Raw genomic sequence first — 7,567 nt, forward strand, 5'->3', positions numbered from 1 at the left:
GCACCACCGCCCCCTTTCCGGCGCGTTCTGACCGCCCGCAGGACGTTCCTGCGTCACCGCGAGCAGGAGAAACATGCGCTGCTCGCCGAGCTGCGGGCCGACGGGGAGCTGTGTCCCGTGCTGCGGCACACGGTCCCCTACGGCCTGGCCTACCACCACGGCGGCCTCACGGGCGAGGAGCGCCGCCTCATCGAGGAGGCCTACTTTGGCGGCACGCTCTGCCTGCTGGCGTGCACCTCCACGCTGGCGGCCGGCGTCAATCTACCGGCACGCAGGTTCGCCACCTCGGTCGTCGGTGCATTGCGGTGTCGGCCGCACCTCCGATTAGCACGGCTGGCTACGTACGGCGCGAAAGAAGTTGAGCGCGTGTGTACATAACCGCCGTGAAGTTAGCCATCAATCATGTTGTGAGTTGGGGGAGTGTTTTGGCATCGGCACGCCAGAGACGTTTAAAACGTGTAAATGAAAGATGTGCGCCTTCAATTTTAGATACTCATTCGCCACGCAGAAGCCATTGGCATAGCGCGGTAAAAAGTACGCGGTCACCTTGCACAAAGTCTCCGATGATTTTAAGGTGGTACCACGTGTTGTTTGGCATGATGTTCTTGAAGAAGCTGTCAACACATGTCGGACGTCGTGCCAAACGACAAGCGGCACGACCCGAAAGCACATCGGAGTGCTATGCGTCACAACCACGCTCGAATGTTTTTCTTGTTCGTCGATAACTTGTGGATCGTCTCCTGTGCCTCCTGCCCCAACGCACGCACCTGCCTTCAGGGTGATCCTCCGCTCCCCCTACATCGGCAATTCCTTCCTAAGCCGAAGCCAGTACAAGCAGATGGTGGGCCGTGCCGGGCGGGCGGGGATAGACGCGTCGGGAGAGAGCATCACCATCGTCAACAGCAGGGACAAGCCCAAGGTGTAGCGGCTGTTCTGCTGCCATGCTCCCAATGTTAGAATTAGCTGAAGGACGTCCCATTCAAAAGTTGAGCGTCTTGTTAAAATGATCACACCGGCCTACAGACCTTGTTCTTGTGTAGCGCAAGTGTGCTCTTTGTAATCGATTTCTCTGTCACCATTGGAACCTCCTTTGCCAGTCGCAAAATATGATTTAAAAAATTTACCCTTTTATCTGGCAACAAAACTGACACCTTTTTTACAAGGAGTCATGTTTGCATTGACCACAATACCTGCGGTCGGAATGCTAACAAAAACACAACTCTGATAATGTACGCACTGTCCTTGAAGTTGATTGGCCCACACCTGAGACAGCTTTCCTTAGAGCCTAGTCTCACATGGTGTTGGACCAGATGACGCCAAAATGCGCACAACTCAAAGACAACGCACCATCAGAGTATGAGAGCTCGGGGTGAAGCATTTACACCATTGGAACCTCATTTGCCAGAAGAAAAAATATGATTTTTCTGCGTTTTTCTACTTGTAGGTGGTGACGCTACTTGTGGATGGACCATTTGAAGTTTGCCAGAGTAGCCTGGCACATGCAGATGGAAAAGGAGTTCAAAGCCTACTCCTGTCACTCATTGGCTTGAAGGTCAGTTTCTGTTCTGCTTATAACGTAAATTACGCACGAAATGAACTGCAGTGACGTTTCCATGGAAATGTTACGCAGCAACCAGGAGACAAGTCTGTTTAATAATACTCGGCACCTGTTTGTGTGTTTTGGAGCCGATGTTTACCGTTTACAAACTGCTGGGGCAACAGATGCATGCATTTGACACGATACATTTGATATGAAACGGTTCGTGGTAGTTACATACTCAGAGTTTAAATAGATCATGCTTCATAATCAACGTTGTTGGGTTTAGATCGCCGCGTTATTTATAAATGTGTCGTAACCCTCCACCACCCGACACGGCCAATCAGTAAAAAAGTGTCACGTTGACAAAAGACAAAATAGTTCACTGCTTTAGCCCACCGGTGTGTTGAAGCGTGAAACCACAACATTTACAATTTGAGTAGCACGACGTTTCGCTGGTAATTGCATCCAGCATCATCATCGGGCAATTCGCCAGAATGGTGAGGCTCTGCTGTGTCTCCTGATCTTATATAGAGCAGCAGCAGCAGCAGAGTGATGTCATCATTAAGTCATCAACTCATCAGATCATGCTTGTTTGAGTGAACCCCAAGCTTGGATCGTCTTTTTAAGCTGGGTTGCAATTATTTTGTCAAGGCGCTCTTCCACCTCCAACCCAGCTTAAATATATGCTAAACTTCTCTTGATATGCAAATTATTTTGTCAAGGCGCTCTTCCCCCCCTCCAACCCAGCTTAAAAACACGCTCCAAGCCTGGGGTTGTCATTCAGACTCTGTCTTCTCGACAGACCTGTTCCTCACCTGAAGACGGCTGCTTGCGTTGTGGCCGAAACGTCGTGAGAATTATTTTATTATGTTTTATTTTTCTTATTTTATTACTTCCCTTCTACGTGATGACTTTACCGAAAGAACCAAGAAGAAGACATTTATTGGTTTAGTAAAAATAAATGGTGCATATATATGTGTGTATCCCTTGCGATTTGAAACATTGTCACGATTTGGAGTAGTGATTCAAGAAGAAATATTTGTTTAACAATGTGGTGAGTTGTAATGCCAATAGAGGCTACAGAGTTCACGCAAATACATATTTCATGTATTCCTAGACGCACGATCAAGTGTGTAAAATGAGCGCAATGATGCATTTTTCTTGATGAATCCGAACCGCTACTCGCGTAATCATTTGCGTTGCTTGTTGACGATCGAACAAATATTACGAATTCTAGATTTGAAGCTTTCGTGACTTCAAGGATTCATACCCTTAGTTCTTTCGGTAAAGTCACCGTGTAGGTAAAAAATGAAATGAAAATGAATAAAAATAAAACGTGAATTTTAATTTCATTTTTTACCTACGTGACTTTTACCGAAAGAACTAAGGGTTTGAAATATTACGAATTGACAAACCGCATTTACAACCCTTTGCTGGTAACAGATCGCAACGGACATCGACGTTATCCATCGCTTTTTGGAGACCACCCTGTTTGGGGTGCAGCAGCAGCAGCAGGAGGGTGGTGGGATGAAGAAAGTCAGGGATCTGTGCCGGCACTGCCTGCAGCAGCTGCAGCAGGCGGGCCTGGTGAGCTCTGCAGGAGGTCCGAGGGAGACGCTGCTGCCACCCTCTGAGCAGCTGCTGGAGGTTACCAAGCTTGGTCAAGCCACATACAAGGGTAGTAATATTCGTCTTCTTGCTTCTTTCGGTGAAGTCACATAGAAGGGAAATAATAAAATAAGAAAAAGATAACATTAAATAATATAATAATTTATTTTATTATGTTTTATTTTTCTTATTTTCGGTAAAGTCACGTAGAAGGGAAATTATAAAATAATAAAAATAAAACATTGTAAAATAATAGAATATAATATATTTTATTATGTTTTAGACTGCAGGGATTCATCTTCTTGGTTCCTTCGGTAAAGTCACCTAGAAGGGAAAAAAAATAAAACTTAATAAATAATATAATAAAATATTTAATGTTTTATTTTTTTATTTTATTATTTCCCTTCTACGTGGCTTTACCGAAAATTATAAAATAACAATGTATTTTATAATGTTTTATTTATTTTATTATTTCCCTTCTACGTGACTTTACCAAAAGAACCAAGAATATGAATCCCTGCAGTCACGAAAGCTTTAAATTGAATCTACAAGGTAGATGTTTTTTTTGCGAAGCTAAATCTCACTTTAAGGCAAGCCTGACATTTACTTTCAAAGTGACGCTGTAGTCGGCTTCGTGCACGAGCGCACGTGCACGATGCGCACGTGCACGAGCGCACGTGCACGAGCGCACGTGCACGCACGCAGTGTTCTAATGTCGTGTTTGTCTCGCAGGATCCGTCGATTTGGCTTTTTGTACCGTGCTGTACCGAGATCTAAAAGCGGGCGTTGAAGGCTTGGTGCTGAATAACTACCTGCACCTCATCTACCTGGCGACGCCGTACGACTTGGTCTCTCAGTGCAGACCGGACTGGAACACGTACATGCGACAGGTGTGGACACATTGCATCACGATATGTAACAACAATACATATAATCGGCTTATTTAAATGTTGAATTATTGATAACGCTCTGATTTGTGAAAGTGATAGCTTCTTTTAAGATTGTTATAGGGTATTGAGATTGGTGGGCTATGTGTAGAAGCTTTAAAATTATCTTAATATATCACTATTATTGAAATGGGTTATTCTGTATTGAAAATGCTACATTCATTGTATTAAATGATACCCTTAATTCTAGATTTGAAGCTTTCGTGACTGCAAGGATTCATATTCTTAGGTTTTTTCGGTAAAGTCACCAGGTAGGTAAAAAATTTAAATTCATAAAAGTTAAATAAGATAAAATAAAATATGAATTTTACTTTTTTACCTACGTGACTTTACCCAAAAAATCTAAGAATATGATGCCCTTAATGAATGCTAAGCTGTTAAAAAAATGCACAGGGACATGTGTTTGTTTGTTTGTAGTTTAATCAGCTGGATGTGACGGAACAGAAAGTGGCCACGGTCATTGGTGTTCCAGAGAGCTTCATCGCCAGGAAAGTAGCCGGACAAAGCACAAGACAGGTGCCTAGGTTTTTAAGCCAAAGATTTTAATGGTTTTGATGTTCTTATTACCTGTGCCTACTTTACAATGTCAGAGATTTACACCATTGGAACCTCCTTTGCCAGTAGCAAAATATGATATTTTGCTTCCCCCGAGCTCTCATACTCTGATGGTGCATTGTCTTTGAGTTGTGCGCCTTTTGGCATCATCTGGTCCAACACCATGTGAGACTAGGCTCTAAGGAAAGCTGTCTCGGGTGTGGACCAATCAACTTCAAGGACAGTGCATACATTATCAGAGTTATGTGTTTTGTTTGCATTTTGACCGCAAGTGTTGTGGTTAATGCAAACATGATCCCTTGTATAAAGGAGTCAGTTTTTGTCGTCAGGATAGAAGGATAAAAAACAATTATCAATGCCAATGAAGTAGTGATATCTGGCATGAAGCTGTTGTACAGTGCCGCGTATTGTTTACAGCAGAGACGTGAACACCTCGTTAGATAACCTGTCGTAAAAGTATAAGAAAGGCATACAAGTTAAAATCATGCCATGGTTTTTAAATTAATACGAAACGTCGTGGAATCGTTTGTTTTGCCTTTGGGTGTGTGACAGAAAGCGGTGGACGAGCGAGTAGTGAACAGATTCTACCTGGCCTTGGTCCTCTACGCCTTGTACAAACAGACATCGGTGTGGAAAGTCGCCTCCAAGTTTGGCCAAAATCGTGGCTTCATTCAAAACCTGGTGGGATCTGCAGCAGCCTTTGCCTCCTGCATCATGCATTTTGGCCAGGTAAAGTGTCCGCATCACTGGACACAGTGGCATCTTAAGAGCCCATTGATATGAATCGTGTTCATCCGGTTATGATTGTGAACTGACCACCTGCAGTCTTTGTCTTTACCCTGAAGGAACTAGACGAGTTCTGGGCATACCAACTCCTGTTTGCTGATCTCCCACAAAAAGCTCTCCTACTGTGTCAAGTCAGAATTGATTCCACTCATGCAGGTGGCTGGAGTGAAGGAGGTATGGACATGCTGCCACCACATCAGTCACACAGCGACACGTTCATCCAGTGACAATATTCAGATGTTTAAATGTTCGTTTTCTTCAAGTCCAGAGCCCGCCAACTGTACAAAGTTGGCTTGAAGTCCCTGGCAATGCTGGCCAACGCTGAGCCCAAGGATCTGGTGCACAGATTGAGTTCCTGCCACTCAGAAAGGCCAAGCAGATCGTTTTCTCTGCCAAAGTAACCCTCCAACCTCCCACCCAGCCCCACCCTCCCCACCCTCCCCACCCAGCCCCTCCCCACCCACCCCTCCACACTCTCCCCACCCAGCCCCACCCCCCACCCAGCCCCACCCTCCCCACCAAGCCCCTCCCCACCCTCCCCACTCAGCCCATCCACACCCTCCCCTCCCCCACCCTCCCCACCCAGCCCCTCCCCACCCTCCCCTCCCCACCCAGCCTCTCCCCACCCAGCCCCACCCTCCCCACCCAGCCCCTCCCCACCTTCCCCTTCCCACCCAGCCCCACCCCACCCATTTTTGGATGCACTTCGGACGGACGGACGGTCAGACGGACGGACACAATAATCCCCTGTGGGCTGGTGGAACCAGGTGGTTCCCTGCCGGTACCAAGATTCTGATTTTTGAGCCCCACCTGCGTTTTCTCTTTGCCAGCTCTTGCTGACGGACAGAGCTGAAGCGTTGCGAGAAGAAGCTGCAGAGCTGCTGGCCGTGCCCGCTCTCCCTCTCGCACTCACGTGACGACTTTGTTGAACTGCAGCAGGTTTTAGCTTTTTTAAACGCTGAATTTTAACGGTGTAGATCGTGTTCTAGATTTGAACCTTTCGCGACTGCAAGGATTCATACTCTTAGGTTTTTTCGGTAAAGTCACGTAGGTAAAAAATTTAAATGAATAAAAGTAAAATAAAATAAAATAAAATAAAATCAAACTCCCAATCCTCAGATGATATACGGCCAATTTCCTCCAACAATGTGCTCGCCACACTTACACTTCCCATCGTGGTGCCTTGCGACAGACGCGTGTTTGTATGCTTGGACTCCTTTCGCATCGTATGTATCCAAGCGCGCTAATCGGAGGTACGGAGAAATGTTTCAGATGCGTGTCTTGATGTCCAGAGAAACATGTTGAGACAAATGGAGAGGAAAAAATGGTTGAGTTGCACAGACCAGGTTTTGCTATGATCTTCTGAGTACTGGAGTGTATGTTTTTTTTTATGATTTAATATTTACAAATGCAAAATTCTGCAATGTAGACACATATCGTTTTTAGGGTAAAATGGAAACTCTTATTCGCTGTTATTTTCACCGATTATGGAGTGGTTTGTCCTGATATTCATATTTTGTTGGGGATTAATGTCGCTGCGTGGCTAAATCCGCGGTTACCATTGATGGGTAATTTTGAGTGCCGCATTTACAGGTGAGGTCCCGCCCATCACCGCAACGTATCGGGAGTTCTGTACCTACTGAAGTGGCAGTCAGGTTCAACTTAAATAAAATATAAAAACACGAAGTCTATATCTTTTTTAGTGTTACTTGTGTAATTAAAGGACTCGGACACTTCCTTCTGTCTTCGTGTCTTTTATTGGGTTTCTCGTCCTCACCACACGGCACTCTGTTATAACTCTGTATTTGTAGCCCCCGGCTATTCGCTGCTATTATAGCTCCTTCTTCCCTCTGACTCTCCGCTTCATCTACTGTACCTCCTCCCTGCAGACTCGCTGCTACCTCTATGCAGACTCCCGCTGCTACCCCTATGTGCAGACCCTCTGGCTGCTACCGTATGCAGACCCGCTGCTGACTCTGTATGCAGCCCCGCTGCTGACTGCAGCCTCCTCGCGCTTCGGGTTCGGTCACCGCTGGCCAACGGTGCCGATCCTCGCTCCCCCCGTGTTCGTGGCGATCTCGCACCCTCCGCTTCGCCCTTCGGGCCTCTCTCTGTTCCTGGTTTCCCCGTC

The 7,567-nt window shown here is 46.0% G+C and overlaps 1 pseudogene; it reads left to right on the plus strand.

Moving 5' to 3' along the window:
- LOC133339930 (helicase POLQ-like) overlaps nt 1–6,477 on the plus strand; it is a 17,761-nt pseudogene extending 11,284 nt beyond the window's left edge.
- Nucleotides 6,478–7,567: the final 1,090 nt, after the last annotated feature.

The sequence above is a fragment of the Lethenteron reissneri genome, unplaced genomic scaffold (genome assembly GCF_015708825.2).
Source record: "Lethenteron reissneri isolate LAM-NWPU_2019-01 unplaced genomic scaffold, ASM1570882v1 scaffold_572, whole genome shotgun sequence".
Classification (NCBI taxonomy): domain Eukaryota; kingdom Metazoa; phylum Chordata; class Hyperoartia; order Petromyzontiformes; family Petromyzontidae; genus Lethenteron; species Lethenteron reissneri.